General features: G+C 39.1%; 1 protein-coding gene across 1 annotated transcript in view; it reads left to right on the forward strand.

The window, feature by feature from the left end:
- Positions 1-6,036: 6,036 nt before the first annotated feature.
- The window catches only part of LOC141435632 (uncharacterized), a 44,299-nt gene continuing 32,894 nt past the window's right edge, over positions 6,037-17,441 (forward strand). Inside the window, exon 1 of the mRNA XM_074098372.1 lies at positions 6,037-6,088. The gene's annotated coding sequence lies outside the window, so the exon portion shown is untranslated. The remainder of the gene's footprint in view (positions 6,089-17,441) is intronic.

Below are 17,441 nucleotides of genomic sequence, written 5' to 3' on the forward strand. Positions count from 1 at the left end.
GTGTGTGTGTGTGTGTGTGTGTGTGTGTGTGTGTGTGTGTGTGTGTGTGTGTGTGTGTGTGTGTGTGTGTGTGTGAATGTGTGTGTGCATAGAGTGTGTGTGTGTGTGTGTTGTGTGTGTGTAATTGCTTCAATAATGTTTCCGTTTCACTGTAGTTTCCGTGTGATTAACCACCGTTTTACAAGTCCCAGTGCAGTGGGAACTTTGAGACGTTTTATGTTGCAGTGTTTGCAGATATAGTTGTATATACAACAATGAGAATAGGCGGGCGATCGTCTAGCAAGAGCAGATCTACATGGTGGGAGCGGTAACCTATATTGACGTTTTCGTAGGATTTTTTCGTGGAGACCCGTGCCGAGGACATCAGTATGCGCACGAGCGACTGCTTTAGTAATAAAGAGCTGCCTTACTGTTAGTAGTTTCGCTTCATGAAATAGTAAATGTGTGGGATACCTATATTTGGTTTGAGCATTACTTTAATTACAGCTCTCTGCGCGCGTTCTACAAACAACATGTGGCACTTTGCTGCACATCCCATACGGCAATTCCATACTGGAGAATGGATTGACACAGCGCCTGATATACAAGTGTTAATGTCTCATTCGTGGCACAGTTTCGCAGTCTCTTCATTATATAAATGATTTTTCTTACTCTTGCAGCAAGAGCGGCGATGTGCTGTGCAAAAGAGAGGTGCTGGTCAAACAGAAGGCCCAAGTATTTAACGACGACTTGTCTTTTTATCACCTGACAGTCACATAATGGAACCAAATCAGGCAGACCAGTAAAACTGCTGCATGAACAGGAGTGAAACTTAATGCTTCTTTCTGCGGAAGGCAGGCGACTATAGTTTTGAGAAAGCTATAAAATTAGTCTTCTCAACATTCAGTGTCAGGAGATTACGGTCCAGCCACGAACCAACCCTTGCCAGCGCGAGTTCGGCCTCAGGGAAGGTGTCATCCCACGACTTACCATTCACCAAAAATGACAGTATCGTCCGCGTAGCAAATAAGGTCTACGTTCGGTATGGCTATGTCAAAAATATCATTGATATACAATGTGAACAAAGATGGGCCGAGCACACTTCCCTGAGGAACACCGAACCTCACCGGGAGCTGATCACTAACCAGCTCACCTATTTTCACCGTTTGTACACGATCCGTAAGATAACTAGTGAACCAGTCGAGAGCAACACCTCTAACCCCCAGTGTTCTAGCTTTTCAATAGTATGGCAATCGAGACGGTATCGAAAGCCTTAGCAAGGTCAAGAAAAATACCAATGCATTTCTTTCCACCGTCCAGGTAACCAAATGTAATCAGTCAAAAGGACAGCCGCATCCTCAGTTGACATTCCAGCCCTGAAACCAAATTGTCGGTCTGAGATTAACCTGTTGCTCTCAACGAAACGAGTTAGCCTAACCTTAATTAATTTCTCCAATATTTTGGAGAAAACAGACAACAGCGAAATCGGTCTAAAATTGATTGGCGAGTTTTTGGGTCCTGATTTGTGAATCGGTGAGACACAGGCAACCTCCAACAGTCAGGGAAACAACCCGAACTCATACTGAGATTACAGATAAAGGTCAAAGGCTCAAGAATAATTTGCTTCAACTCTTTCACCAGTAGCGGCTTTACGTTATCAGGACCAGGTGCACTATCATTTTTGAGCTGGGTTATTATTCTACTCACCTCGTCTCGTGTCGGTAGGATACAGGTAAATTGAGTTGGGAACTGTCCGTTGAGGTCTATATTTTTCAGCTAAGGATGCTTCTGTCTCAGAAATTTTGGATAAAATCTTATCGGCCAGAATTTTACCGTTGGCAGCGAAATATCTATTGCAATCGTCAAGTACTTCAATGGCGGGTTTGTCACCAGATGCTAAAAGTTCCTCTGCGTGGTTTTTCTTATTAGGATTTTGACAGATACTTTTGATGGATTGCCAGAGTTTACTGGGATTATTTATTATCGATCAGTTGCTTGTTTTGATATTCAGTTTTGAGATTAAATAACAAGTTATCAAAAAGTTCCTATACCTGGTGTAGATAAGACGAAGAAACTGATTGTTCGGTGATGCCCTTACACTTGGTGTAGCCTGTCCCTATGCCATGCCACTTAATCAATCCAGGCGTTATCCATGGCTTGATGTAAACTTGGAACGACTGACCTTAACAGCCCGTATTATTTCTAACTGACTGAGTAATCAAATCATTAAATTTTTAGCTGCCTCGTTCACGTCTGTAGCGTTGGTAACGATGACCAGTCAGCAGCCTTCAGCTCTTCCGCTATTTTCCCATAGTTAGTTTTGACGACATAACGATCACGTTTCCCGGGTTTTATAGCCCAAGAGGCCAGCCATGGCGATATCGTGATCTGACACAGAGCAAGGACTAACAGCACCTATAGACATTTGGTTGTATTTAATAAAAATGTGGTCGAGACATGCACTATTTCTGGTAGGCACGGTTATTGAGGGGAGAAGCCGTGAGTGGCCAATAGACAGACGTAACTTGATTGATTGTGTGTTGAGTCACGCAACAGATCGATATTTATATCTCCGGCCAATACCACATGGTGATTATCTTTACTTTGGCACAATAAGTGGTCTAAAGAATTTAAAAACTTTTCAAGGTTTGTAACTGAGGGAGATCGATATATTCCATGCAGCACTATTGGTCAGAGATAGTTACTGAGAGACAGTTAGCATCCTCTAATGGTGACTCTACAGCTGTGGCCTGAAGATTGTCTTTATATAAACAACAACCACCCCACACTCTATTTATAAATTTAGAAGTATGAAACGAGTATATCCGGAAGTTGGTCAATCACCGATCCATCTCTCAACCAGCACTCCGTGAGTATTATGGCATCAACGTCAATATCACACGCTTTAAGGCTACTACAAAAGCATCAAAGTTGCGTTGCAAGCTTCGTATATTTGTTGTTAGGACTTTAAATTTGTACTGTGTGGTAAAATAGTCTTAAATTGATCTAAATTGTTTAATTATGACATTCAATGGCAAAGGATTGGTCCAACCCATTTGTAAGATCATGTAATGCCATCTTCGTATTGATAAAGTAGCAATACTTTTGAAAAAGAAGGGTAGTCATAAATTTCTGAAGCACATTACTAGACATTTAATCACGTGACTTTTTACTGCCATGGGGAACCTCATTGTTGTAGGTCGAGTACAATGTAAGTGTTTAGAGTGCAGAGTATTAAAGTGTTTATGAGAAACTACATTTTGTGTGTCAAATGTGTGTAGTGTGTGGTATACAATTAGGCTAAGTGAGCACAGATGCAGAAGGATTCTGCATGACAGAGAGAAACAATACGCTGAAGCCTTCTTAGTCTCAGCTCACTCCTGGCCCTGAGGCGTGCTGGGAACCGCGGGCTGCCGGCGTTCTCGGGCTCATCTGGACTGATGTGTTGTGGAATCTGTCAAGATCAGCAGCACTCCTGATGACATATTCCGGGCACCGGGCTTCTTGCGTATGAGGATGATCCCATTTCTTGTCCAGCAGTACTTGAAACCGGCGTTTTTTGACCACTCCCTTGCCTCACGAAATAACAAGCGGTTTGCTTTGTCAATCTCTCGTTGAAGTACAACTTCCTCGAGGGCCGTCTACATTGATTGATGCAGAGGTCACATTGTGTCTGCTCTTTGCTGCTTTCAGGAAATCGTTTCTCTTGGCACGTCTCACAAATTTGACCACCAATGCCGAGGCCTGCTGTCCCCACTTGATGACCCTTTAGGACCAGCCCTGGTCACGTGGTCAATGTCGTCCTCTGATAATGGTAATCCTATCTTCTGAGCAGCGGTTAAGTACTATGTGCATTTTACTCTCATTAGGGCATTCGTTTACACCTGCGATTTCAATTTCGTTGCTCAGTCGAGTTTGTATTTGTGTGTTGAGTTGCTCTTCTAGCTCTGAAAACTTTTTGGCGAAGAACTTCATTTCCTATTTCACGATCTTCGAGTACCTGGATCCGCTTGGCGAGCGCGATGAAACGACTTTCATAAATCTAAACGCGCATACACTGCGAGAAAGACTTGGTGAGATTTTCCATGTGTTCGCTCATTTTCCTCATTTCTTGCCGCATTAATTTGACCTCAGTTGATAGTGATGTTATTGCATCAGAGTCTGAGCCGATTTCGTGGACACCAGGGGCGAGGTACCTTTGCGGTTGGGGGCGCAAGGTCACATTTGTATTTGCACTATTGCTACTAGTTGTGTTGTTGTCAGATTGCGTGGACGCTCGAACTGGAGTATTTGAATTTCCTTTCTTAGGCATATTGCTCTGACATACGGGGCACACCACTCCTTTATTGTGTTTTCACTAAGCTTGCGAGGGTCGCGTATATTGACACAAACATGGTGATAACCACTTTCGCATTTAGTGCATTGGATGCTTTGTGAAGTTGTCATTGTTTTACAGCAAGCAGCACAAATTTTTGTCATTTATTTATTATTTTTATTTGTACGCGTAAATAGTTAAACTAAGTGGGTATTAGTTAACGCGCCGATAACCAGAATCGTGCGAGACACTGGTCGCCCGCACCGCGGCCGTAAGCGAAGATCTTAATAACTGGTCAGCGTCTTAGGGCGTCAGTGAAACCAGACACGGGCGAATGATATTTATTAAGAGAGGGAGTGATTCACTCTATATTCGTAAAGAAAACAATGTCAAATCAGTCGTCAAATCTCGGATCGGGTTCTCGGAAAGGCTGAATACGTTCGTTCGATTGAAATCAACAACCACAAGCAAGAGTTTGAACTGATAAAATTCTACTAATACTGAAAAACGCCAGATAATAACTACTGTTCGCGAGGTTGTGTGAAAAGATACACGACTGAAGTGTTACTGATGCGACACAAGTATTGCAAGGATTGTAGCGTTTGAACTTCTACCCTACTGACCTACCTGTATGTATGATTTACTATTAAATACATTTACTATCATTATCAGATTATTATTATACGATTACAACAAGAAGAGCACTCCTAGTTTCCTTTCTAGGCAAAAATCAATACGTCTTGGCGACCGGCCAGTGTTCGCAGAAGGGAAATATGTTTGCGCTCTCAAACCTATGTCCAAATCATTGTTTTTGTGCTAAGTAAGTATATGCAAGCAGATGTTTTTGTTTGCGCACTATACTATATAGTAAACATGAATTAGTTAATATAGGAGATACAGTACAAAAAACACAAAGGAACATTTTTAATTTCTCCATTTTGGAACTTTTGCCCAATATTCCGGCCTCATTCATAGATATATCGTAAAGCCAGATCGAAGCCAGATCGAAGCAGATGTAGATGCTCATCACATGGAATGGCAAGCTCTCGTTTGATAGACGAGAATGAGCAAGAGGGAATAGGTTTTTGCTTAGCAGTGGGAAACAAAAAGACATGCAACTAAACGCCAAGCTTAAATGGGACTGAGCCGGGCATGTCTACCGGATGCGCCCACAAACGTGGGTGCACAAAACCATATGGGTAAGCATACCGTAACGGACACCGACGGCAAGACAGGCCGAAACGGAGAAGGCGAGATGCCCTAGACGCGGAACTGAACAAGTGGACAAAAATAGCTCTGGATTAGGGAGGTCTGGGTCAAGAGGGGAGGCCTTTGCCCAGCAGTGGGTCACAGTTATACGCTATATAAATATAACGCTGGTATGCTAATGTCACTACAATATTTCATAGTCCCATACAGAATCGCACCCAACAACAGCTGACACACCGTAAATTTTACCTGAAAATTCAGCAACAGAGAGAAATTCAATCTGTTCCCTAATTAATACCTGACGCCACCAGGTGTCCTCACATACCGAGGTTATGCTAATCTACATAGGCACGGTTTACATTAGTTGTACTAATTTGAAATTGGAATATTAATGTCGATTTACGCGAGTGATAACAGGTAATAACGTAGTCGTGTTACGAGTAATGTGTTCGTGAAAGCTGAAATGATATTAGTATCGATCATTTTATCGTTGATGAAAATATTTTCATGTATTTTAGTATTCAGCCGTTGCCGCCTGTTGCAAATGCAGTCTGTGAGTTGACGATTTGTATTTTATCAGTAACGGTGAGAGATCAATTTATTTTTAGATTTCGGACTACACTACATTTAACGACGTTATAAAATTAAATTTGTGGTTTGAAATCATTTAAAAAAACATTATGTAGTTATTTAATCGGTCTGTTAGGTCTGCGGTTCATGCCAGTAGTGAAGCAGGTGTTATGGCAGTTGCAGTATCAATTTATCCCACAAAAAATGGATTCCTGCAGGATAAAGATGGCGTAGAGGGCAACAACTAGTTCATTGTAAGACATGAATACAGATTGCAATTATACTATTTCTAAACAGTACTTTTCAATGTGAACCTTCCTTAACGTGGGAAAGCGGGAGTGCAATTTGTCTCAATAAGCACCGTGCCCCGTATTCACATTAATCAGTCGGCATGCACTAATTGTTTCTTTTAATTTGCCATCTAGATTAAATTGCGATACATTAGCGAATGAAAAAAGCTACTTGGGGAAACGATGTAAGTCGCTCTGGTTTTTTGCAGCGAGAGTGAGTTATTAGCTCAAGTAATGTTTACTTACGAGTACGTGGCAATAACCTACTTCCGCTACCTAATGCGTTCGCCGAACTTGTTTGTACGCAAAATGTACACTATTATATACAAGCAAAATATTACCAATGGCCAAATCTACAATGCGAAAAATGTGCACAACTCATATTGTGATACACGCGGAACCATTCGCAAAATTTATAAATTGAAAAATGCACAGTAGTATGCAGTGTCAATTTCCGATTTGTACATTTTGCGAATGTATTTTTGCCTTTTGTCATTGGTTACGTTATACATTTTGCGTACCTAAATGTCGTCTACATTTGGCATTTTGCGTTTCATATTACTATCAACTTTATACTTCAATGCGATCATCTTATAAATAAGATCTTGACAGTCAAAGTCATTTTCCTTTACTCTTTCTGAAGTACTGAACTCTGAAAACTCCCTTACCTTTACGAGCATACCGATTACGCATGCAAAATTAATCGTTTTTATGTCAAAGCACCTATTCAATATCGGCAATATCGAGTCGAAATCGAAAACATTTTGCATTTACGATCCTCCACATTCTTCGCTAGGGTCCGTAAAACCTAAAGTTCAGTGTGGTCCCAACAAATTTTATATGCCCTATTACGGCTAAGAGCATACTGTTATATATTTTTACGGTTTATTGTGGCTATTACGTGCGATAGGGCCAACGTGACCGTAAGAGACAATACAAGGCTGTTGCATAATTTACTGGAAGAACGGCGGAACGGGGGAACTAAGAGTTTTGAAGAAACGAAAGTGATGGCTACACTTGAGTTTATGGACGGTAATATGGCTTAAAATTTAGGTATTTTCGTTTTGTAATTTTGGCACGTATTTTTGCTTATTGTGTTTGGGCTTGATTGAGGGCACAAATTAAACTTACAAAACGCTACCTTGCCACTTCAAGAAAATTTATGGACCGATTTTAAGCTGAATATTTAATTTACAACTAGTTCATGACCGCAGTTTTGCCCCCATGAAGAATAAAAAATAAGTTAAATTTTTATCTCGTGGAAATTGTGTGTCTTCTGTGAGCTAGACTTTATTAGCATAAGTCAGAGTACATTTCCGAGGGATAATTTGAGCATAATGTTTAAGCCTAATAAAGTTAATTAGTTGAATTTGAAATGGAAAGTATTAGCCACCCATATAAGTCTTCACACACGCTCTACTCTACAGCGGTGCATACAACAGAAGAAGAAAAAAGATGGAAATCTTTTGTCAATTGTAGCAGGTAAACGCAAAAGTGTATTTTCGCGAGACTTAATTTAACTATCCAGCATCTAATCTCAATTTTAAGCGCTGATGTTAAATCCTAGAAAATGACACGACGTCATTAACGGCATCAAGATATCCAGCAGGGCTACTACGGAAATCGAAGTTCGTATCGTATTCGTACCGTCCCTCTCACTTTCGTATTAATAAGGGTCAGCGGTACGGCAAGATACGAAGTTCCAATTTTGCACTTCGTAGTTTAGGGCCAGAGTTAAAGGTAAGTGAAATACTAATGACAGACAACACAGTCCTTTTAAATTATCACAGCGGCAGAAAATTTGGCCCACTATATACAAAATCACCTATTACTGCATACATTTGTGGGCCAGATTTTTTGCCGCTTAGTATATTTCCGATCTTCGCTGTAGGCAAACTACGGGGTGTGTTTTAGACCATGGTCAATCGCAGCACCCACTTAAAAATAACCAACAAGCAATGAACATAGGTGAACATTAAAAAAAAAACAATTGCGGACTAAATATTTTTTTCACCTCAGCACCTCAAACAAGCAGGTTTTGCTATGAGAAATCAGTGCTCACTCCGTGAGACAAAGTAACTTTTTAATTATTTTTTTTAAATGCTGAGTACAGTGTTGGGTCTACTCACTGAATTCCAAATATTTGAACCAAAGAGGATTTGAACTTTACTTTGATCTGTCATTTCACTTCAACACAAAAAAAGCGAGAGATAAGATCAAATGTGTTGATTACAATCTTAAATTAAATTTTTGGTATTAAAAAAGATATCGATACCTAATAAATTACATGACAACGAAATATTTCCAAAATGTAAATTTTCCCTATCTTTCAATAAAGTATGCAACCTCGTTGCACGAAAGCCGCTTCTCTTGTTTTTTTTTATAAAAGAATTCCGTATACTGCCTCTACAGTTGGAATAAATATTTGTTTAATTGAATTAATTTTTAACAAATCTATTTATGTTTATGTATTATATGATTTAATTTGTAAATCTTAATAAAATTCATATTTAAAGGTATAACATTTATAATAAATTATACGTTTATTGTTCAACCTTTTTAATGACCTCAAGATAAGGCTTTTTGCAGAATTAAAAAATAAGTGTGACCTTAGTAAAAGATCGAAGTTCTAAAATACAATGCATGTTATGAGTATGAGATTTGTATTGTATCTATTGGACACTTTATGGTTTAAATGTGATTATTGTATTTGTTTCTTAATAATCGGATTCTATTTAAAAAATGTGTTTTTTTGTAAACAGGTAGGTATATGAGGTTTTATTCTTATGTTACATTTAAATTATGTTCTCGCTGCTGAGGTGAAAAATTGTATGAGTCACACGAGACCAAAGTTTTTTTGCATCTCGTGTATTTCAATCCCTTGCTGCTCTCAGGATTCTAACCTAGAATCACTCGCTGGCGCTCGTGATTCAATTATAGAATCCTTCGCTTACTCGGGATTCAAAATAAACACTCGCAACAAAAAACTACTTTGCTCTCTTGTTGCACAAATAACTATTTTTAAGCTGCAATCGCTGACGGGATTTCATCTGTCCAACTAATAGGATAATTCCACATTTGTGTCGAGAAGTATTTATTTTACACGGTTTTGGGAATAAAATATAAGAGAAATGATAGGACATAGATGTTAAATTACTGTTAAAATTACACTGTCTTTTATTTCAAACCATAATGTCTGATAGGTTGGGATTATGATCATGATGATCTTGAATAACTAGTCTTTGTCCGCGACTTCAGCTGTTTAAAATTATTCAATTTTCCGGGATATCTTTCCTAGGATCTCAAACGGTAGTTGGAATGGCCTGGCATATTGTTTTTATTTATTTCTTTTTCTTTTAGCTTAAAAGGATAAAGAAGAGTGGCCTATGCCTATTTGGGTAATAATTATAATGGCGCTGCGGCTGATCCAGCCATCTCCTCATGCGCCGCAAGTACTCCTCCTTGTTAAAGGATTACGAGTTTACGGCGCTTGCTGTTGAGACTTTAGGGCCTTGGTCAGCAGGCATGAAGTCTTTCATAAAGCTCCTTTCTTCCTGGTTAGTCGAGACTTCTGGGGACCCAAGAGCTGGGCGCGTATTTATCCCAGCGGATCGCACTTGCGGTCCGGTCTTGGGGGAATGCAGCAGAATCATGGGAACCCGTCACAGGCGGATCTTTTAGACGTGGGTGTTCTTTTTTATAATTTTTATTTTTATAATAACATGTATATATATTTAGTTAAGGTTTTTTAGGTTAGTTCACTGCCCGCGGCCCTGCAAAATACTCTACAGTGAGAATAAATTGAGTGAGAGTGAGAACAAAGAAATCAGTTTTGTTCACTGATCAGCACAGCACGACGGCGAATCAAAATTAAAATTTTCACATTACTGACGCACCATTTGACCTCATATTTAATGTCGAAACGTGGCGCGAAAATCAATTTCCTGCTTCGTGGAATACTGGCAGCAATGGTGCTTACTATATTTGACTGGAAATGAGTTGCAACTTCAGCGGTTTTTCATATCTTTACTATTGTTACAAATGTGAAAGTAACTCTGTCTGTATGTTACCTCTTCACGCTTTGAATGGAGACAGTTTGAAAGAAAGAAAAAAGGAAAACATTTAGTTCGTGTCAACATAATTTTTTTTTTATAAAAATGCGCACGAAACAAAATGGTCCCAAAATCAGACAACTTCCGATCTTGCGAATGACGCTGATCTTTCTTTGGGACATTCTGTAAAACAAAGTGAAACCGACACAATTTTTTAACTCCCGTGCTAGCGCGCTTCACCAACATTGCCGATTTTTAATCGAGTATGTTTTTTTTATTCTCTTGTTGCCTAGGGCCGTGTAAGTGAGGTTTTTTTTCTTTGTTGTGGGTTAATTGTAAAATTCATTTCAGCCCGACCTTTACCCCGACCTACCCGATGGTAGGTGTCGACTTCCTGGTTTTTCCGCCCGCTTAACCGCGGAGGACACGAGTGTGCTACATCCACTGCACTGTGGGTTCTTGGGTGGCATCCGGGTTCCGCGCAAGTGAAAAGGATAGCTAAGGATTCCATTGCAGTTCGATTTTTATTAGTAATTTGTTTTCTTAATAATCGGACTGGTTTGTGAATGTCATATTTTAAATCAAGTTTTTAGATTCCTTCGCGAAGAGCTAGTTCTTGAGAGGATTGTCGAAATATACTTAGCGGCAAAAAAATTGACCCTCTACTGTATGCAATAATAGGTAACTGAGTATATTCTGTTGTGACGAAAATAGAGTCTAATCTATTCAAATGAGCTTTTTTATTTGAAAATAATAATATTACTTAAACCCAAAGACCCTAAAACAACCGACCAAGTGCGAATTAGACTACGAAGGGTTCCGTACCATCTATACAACATTCATTAGACGTTAGCAAAAAACGGCAAAACAAGCACGTTTTTTGTATGGGAGCCCCCCTTAAATTTTATTTTATTCTGTTTTTAGTATTTGTTGTTATAGCGGCCACAGTAAAAACGTTTTCATAATCTATGAAAATTTCAAGTATCTTAACTATTACGACTCAAGAGATAGAGCCCTGTGACAGACGGACGTACTTACAGACAGACAGACAGAAAGCGGATTCTCAGTAATAGGGTTCCGTTAGCACCCTTTGGGTACGAAACCCTAAAAACTAAGCTAAATGCTTAACATAGAACTTAATAATTTATTGAATCAGGCGTTACTTTGCGGAAGTCCATCAATGAACTAAAAGAATTGAAGGTCGCGGGTGAGCAAGGAAATTCTTTTAGAACTTAATACTTCCACCTAACTCATGATACCTACCGCCTTGTTATCTCTACGTATAAAGTTTCCCGGCAATAACAAAACGCGCTACACTTGACTAATGGCCCCGCCAGCAGGCTTCGATCGCTCAGGTGATACTAAATTGATGTACAGTAACGTTACACGTTGGTAATACTGAAAAATGGACGTCTTCCATCATTTGCTGCACGCTACTTATGTTGGTGGCTCGTTTCTCTTGGTTTACTTGGATTATAGGCATATATACCTATCAAGATTTAAGTACTTAGGCGTCTGACTGAAATATAATCAAATCGAAACAACTTTAAAATAAAAACACCTACATAGAACTACTATTTACGAACGAAAACTTATAACAAAAGTTATGTTAATAATCAAATTTAATCAAAAGTAATGTTAGGGCTTACTCAGTCAATGTTATGGCATGCCACAATATAGTACATCAGCAAGTTCTCATAACTACCAACCAGCAATCTTATCAAGAAGTCAAGAGTCTATTGAATTCAAAGTGATGCACGAGACGGTGGAAAAGATCATACTCCGGGAAGCAGCGAAGAAGATATGGGAAGAGGCAACACAAATAAAACGGTTTGGAGTACCGAGTGTTGGCGACAGACCTCTTTTTTAACTATATTTTTGTACTCTTTTTATTTTCTATTGTTATAGCTTTTGTTTTACTTATATGTCAGTGTCTTGTTGGTGTCTAATGTCTAATGTGTATCGTATTGTGGTATTTAATATAAAAAACTAAACCTGGTAAGCATTTATTATTTCTACCGTTTTCATTGGTCCTTCGAACGATCCTGGGAGCGCCTGGTGCGTTCCATAAAGGCTGCTCTATCCGCAACCATTCGTCGGAAAGGACCCCAAGGAAGAACTACTGGCCACGTTGCTGCTGGAAGCGGAGGCAGTAGTCAATTCACGTCCACTGACTCGTGTACCAGTAGATCCAGAGACCCTCCAAGCCCTGACTCCATTTCATTTTCTCCTGGGTACACCGACCACGGAAGTATTGGTTCGCTGCACAGACGCTGAATTGCTCCGGCGCGTGGACTACAAAAAGGCGCTTCGTCTTGCCGAAAATTTCTGGGCCAGGTGGCTAAGAGAATACCTCCCATATTTAGTTCCTAGAAAAACTGGAACGTCTCGACTCTCGTTTCAATTGGATGATCCAGTCCTCATTGTGGACCAAAATTTACCACGAGGAACTTGGCCGAAAGGACGAATAAGTAAAATATTTAGTGGCCCAGATGGAACGGCCCGAGTGGTGGAGGTGGTCACCTGCAAAGGAGTCATGAAAAGGCCGATATGCAAAATTATTCCTCTCCTATTAGAACAGGATAAGGGGTTGCCACCTTAACTGTCGTTGACCAAACGACTGGTGCTCTGCACCGGGGGGTAGTGTTGGCGACAGACCTCTTTTTTAACTATGTTTTTGTACTCTCTTTTATTGTCTATTTTTATAGCTTTTGTTTAACTTATAATGTCAGTGTCTTGTTGGTGTCTCATATCTAATGAGTATCGTATTGTGATATTTAATATAAAAAACTAAACCTGGTAAGCATTTATTATTTCTACCGTTTTCATCGAGACTTCCGTAATAATGAAAAGAACAATTGGTATGGTACACTGGGGCCCTATATGGACTTCTTTGGGGGGTTTGCTCTGAAGATAAATCGGCTCAGAGTGGGACACGGAAATGATCCTATAGGGAAGAAGGATGGAGAAACATCATATCCTGTTTCCAAGTACAACTTAGATGGAGCACAGCATTATACTGCTAGAAGGATGTACCTTTCTACCAGAGAGACGGTCTTCAATGGTTCAGAGCTTAGGCTCGATGATTGCATTCCTTTGTATGCTTCACACCTAGAGTACGTATCGGGGAAAATTCGAAGCTGCAGCAAGCGGGTCATGGCTCCTGTACTATGGATCGACGATATTATGCAATTCACTAAGAACACCAGTAAAGCTGCTGACATTGGGATAATAACCAGGCTAATTTCTGACGTATGTCATCACTGATTATCACAAGACTCAAAAAGAACACGTTAGTATTGAAAAAAAAAATTGTTATGAAAAAATACTGGGTTGGGTACGCATAAATAAAAAAAATATAACCGGAAAAGACGCACTGTTTTTTGATCAACATTTAATTTTATGGCGACCGTGTGTGACAAAAATCAAAATATGAACCGATATCTTCGGGAAAGGAAACAGTTGAGGCGAATTTTTAGTTCGGCAGAAGCACTCAAGAAAATGTTAATAAGCTAAAACAGTTACGAGTTGGTAATGGTTCGCAATTTTCATAAAACCATTCCAATCATTCCAAGATAACCGCTGACAATCAAATTCACGCTCACCTCAAATGATCAACTTTGTAACGCTATGTTAGGAAATTTGAGTTGACGACAAACATACGAATTGCATTCCTAAGTCTGCCAAGGATTTCTCCAAGCCATCGCTGACTAACGATAAAAGCCGTGTCCGTCGATGAATCGTCAATTTTTTATAATTTAGTGTGAAAGAAGAAAGACTTGAATAAGCTTGGTTATATAAAAAGGTATCAATGAAATCACTCGAAAACATGCATGTTGATTTATAAACCAACAGAATGTTCCGTCTATCTTGGAACCCAGAGACCCGCAATTATGGAAAAAGACCCGACGGTTGACGCTTATACCCTGGCAAATAGGTCGGATTCTTATCTGAGACGACACATGTGTGGATACCCTAGTGCCATCTTACTCGTATTCATCGTCACTAAGGCTGAGTCAGCGAAACGATGTAAATACGCAGGGGCCTATCAAGAGACTACATATTTGCGCATTTTTCGTTACTACCTAGCTAGGCTTTTACTTCGTTCATCTGTCTATGGCTTTGGCCATCTCCAGTAACCAGGTAATTTTTGTGGTCGGGGCCTGAATTCGCCGAAACTCCGAATAACATCTCCGCACCCTTTTTAGGAACCTAGATGACTCTCTAGGTTACAAAGCAATCAGAAGTTGTTTAAACGCTGTGAGTTGGATTGCGGAAACTTACATTAAACTTCCAGAATACCTATCCGGAAACTTTATTGAAGAAATACTCGCTAAGTAAGGCGCAGCAAGGAAGGACTCCACCGTCATCGAAATTATTTAAAGTTAGAGAAAAATACCACGTCACTGTGCTGTTTTGTATTGTGTTTGCGCTCTAATAATTCTTTTGACTTGAAGTTTGTACATTTATGCATCATACCATTTCGCAAGATTCCCGCCTTCGGTTGTTTTTAAGTTACATTTTAATTCAATGGTATTTTCTTTTTTTTTCTTTTTAACTTAAGTTTACCTTTAAACAACAAAAAAACGCAAATTTCGTACTAATATACATTAATGACGACTAGATAAGTAACTTATTACCTACGTATGTCTTAGAAGCTACCTAACACTCATAACAACACAACAACAACAACCATAAAGGTACTGCATACGTGACATGTAACGTGTTAAGTAATAGCATGTGCCTCAAATTTTTGTAAATATAAACCGTCATACTTCTTCTCTTTTACGATATGGCTTTTCCGTCCTAATTAATAGGACAATTTCGCCAGTGTCAAGGTAAACTCTCTTTGAGAGGTACGTTGTACGCTGATTGTAGTTTTTGCATCTTGATAGTAAAATTCCAGAAACCACGTGGAGACAACTTGCGCATTAAAAATGCCAGACACGAGAGCAATATAGAATTTTGTGATCACTGTTCACTGTTAAGGTTAATCGCCGCATAAAACACTATCCAAATTATACTTCAACTAGCCAAAGAAACAGAAATAGCAAAATTAGATATTGTCTACATCCGCCATGTTCGAATGCTACAAATCGAACCGTCATATTTATTTCTCCTGGTCAAAACTTCAATATCAAAGACGCATGAGAAATCCCACTCTGTAACATTTTGAGGATGCAAAACTCCCTTTTATACGTGCTTGCACATTGCGTGGGACAGGCGTTTGGAACCAGGAAATTGTCGAACGTGATCAGGTACATTGAGCAGACGACGAAACTGAGAAAACAAGTTAAAAGTTCAGAATTGTTCGCTAGTGTGAAACTTTGACAGATTGGGCGGACGATTTGTCGTCTGTGGGAAGTAATAGAAAGTAGTTTGTGGGCGATCCGCTATGCATTGTCTAGTTTCGGTAACGAACTGGAAAATGTTCTCATCTTGCTAACGGTGAATAAATAAATTAAATATTCGAGTAAATAAATAATACAAAACGAAATTATCTACGTAATACAATAATAATTATTGTTATATTTTTGTTAGTTATAGGTACGGAATGTAGATAAGGCTGCTGCTCTACCTCGCTAGTCTTGCTACCTACTGGTAGCAGTTCTAGAATTATTAATAATGACAAATTGAAAAAAAAAAAATATGATAAATATAGTGCCGGTTCGGAAATATTGTAGGTACTACACGTGCACGGATATAACCTTAAATTAAAAACAACCTTATTTTTATTTTAAACCTATACTTGCCAAAACTATTTTTAATTGTATCAGGCAAGATTATAATAGCATAAAGAGTAGGGACCACCAGTAAACTTACTTATTAGCGTTCCTTGTCTCATAAAATCCGATTTAATCAAGTAACGTACTAGTCACAGCAAACCGATCAGCCGTAACTTTGTAAGTTACAAAGTACGCTCTATTCAGCACAGAGGTGCGATATCCCTTGATATACGACCTTCTCGCATCGCACTTGGATTCGTGCCATGGCCTTATTGATTGCCACTTCGGAATTTTCAAATCTAAAATACGGTTTGAAAATAGTTGTTAAGAAGCGTCATAAGTTGCATATTTCGAATGCAACTTATGACGCTGGATTCTTTTCTAAGCCATATTTTTCATTAGCCGGGTCTTTTTCACCATTCATTGACAAATTCTATGTGACAGATATCTGTGATGTCATGTGTTTATTTTGACAAAACAAACAAACACGACACATTATAGATATCTGTCACATAAAATTTATCAATGAATGGAGAAACAGACTCTTGGTCAAATACCTAGATAGATATAGACCAGTCGAATGCGCTTTAAAGACTGTACAAAACATATCTACATAGGGAGGGACATCGCTATTCCGATTTGAACTTCGTCGATGATTTGAATTCTGTCATTGAATGAGACTAGAAGAAGTTACATGTATATTCACCGTCTGTACCTGAACATCGATATCTGGTACGTCGGTCACTTGCCACCTCGTCATCACCTACTTTACTTTTTAAAGCTAACTGGTATGATGAAGGACAACGGCTATCATCCAGACGGCATCATTTTGGTGGCGTGAAAAATCGGTAGAGCACTAGTGTGGGACGCTAAATAAATTTAATAATATCCTTAGGGTTAACGGAAAAGTCGGAAATTTATATATAACTGCCATTCTCATTCATATGAATAAAAATTAAGAATTAAAAATATAATTTTCTTCTTATAAATAAATAAAAAATAAATAAGAATAGAAGATATATGCCTCAGATGCGTTGGAGGGATGACATCAGGAGAGTTGCGGGCAGTAACTGGATGTAGACGGGTGAGAATAGAGCGACGTGGAGAAAGCTGAAGGAGGCCTACACCAAATCGATTGCGAGAGGCTTGAGATGATGATGATGATGATGAGAAGATAGACGGAAAACATCCGTCTGTGTCCCTCTGTGTTAATACAGGCATTAGATAGTATAATAATTATGAAATAATTACAGTGTGTATAAAATGCTTAGTATAAATATCTGAATCACGCGACGTGACT

The sequence above is a fragment of the Choristoneura fumiferana genome, chromosome 15, assembly GCF_025370935.1.
Source record: "Choristoneura fumiferana chromosome 15, NRCan_CFum_1, whole genome shotgun sequence".
NCBI lineage: Eukaryota > Metazoa > Arthropoda > Insecta > Lepidoptera > Tortricidae > Choristoneura > Choristoneura fumiferana.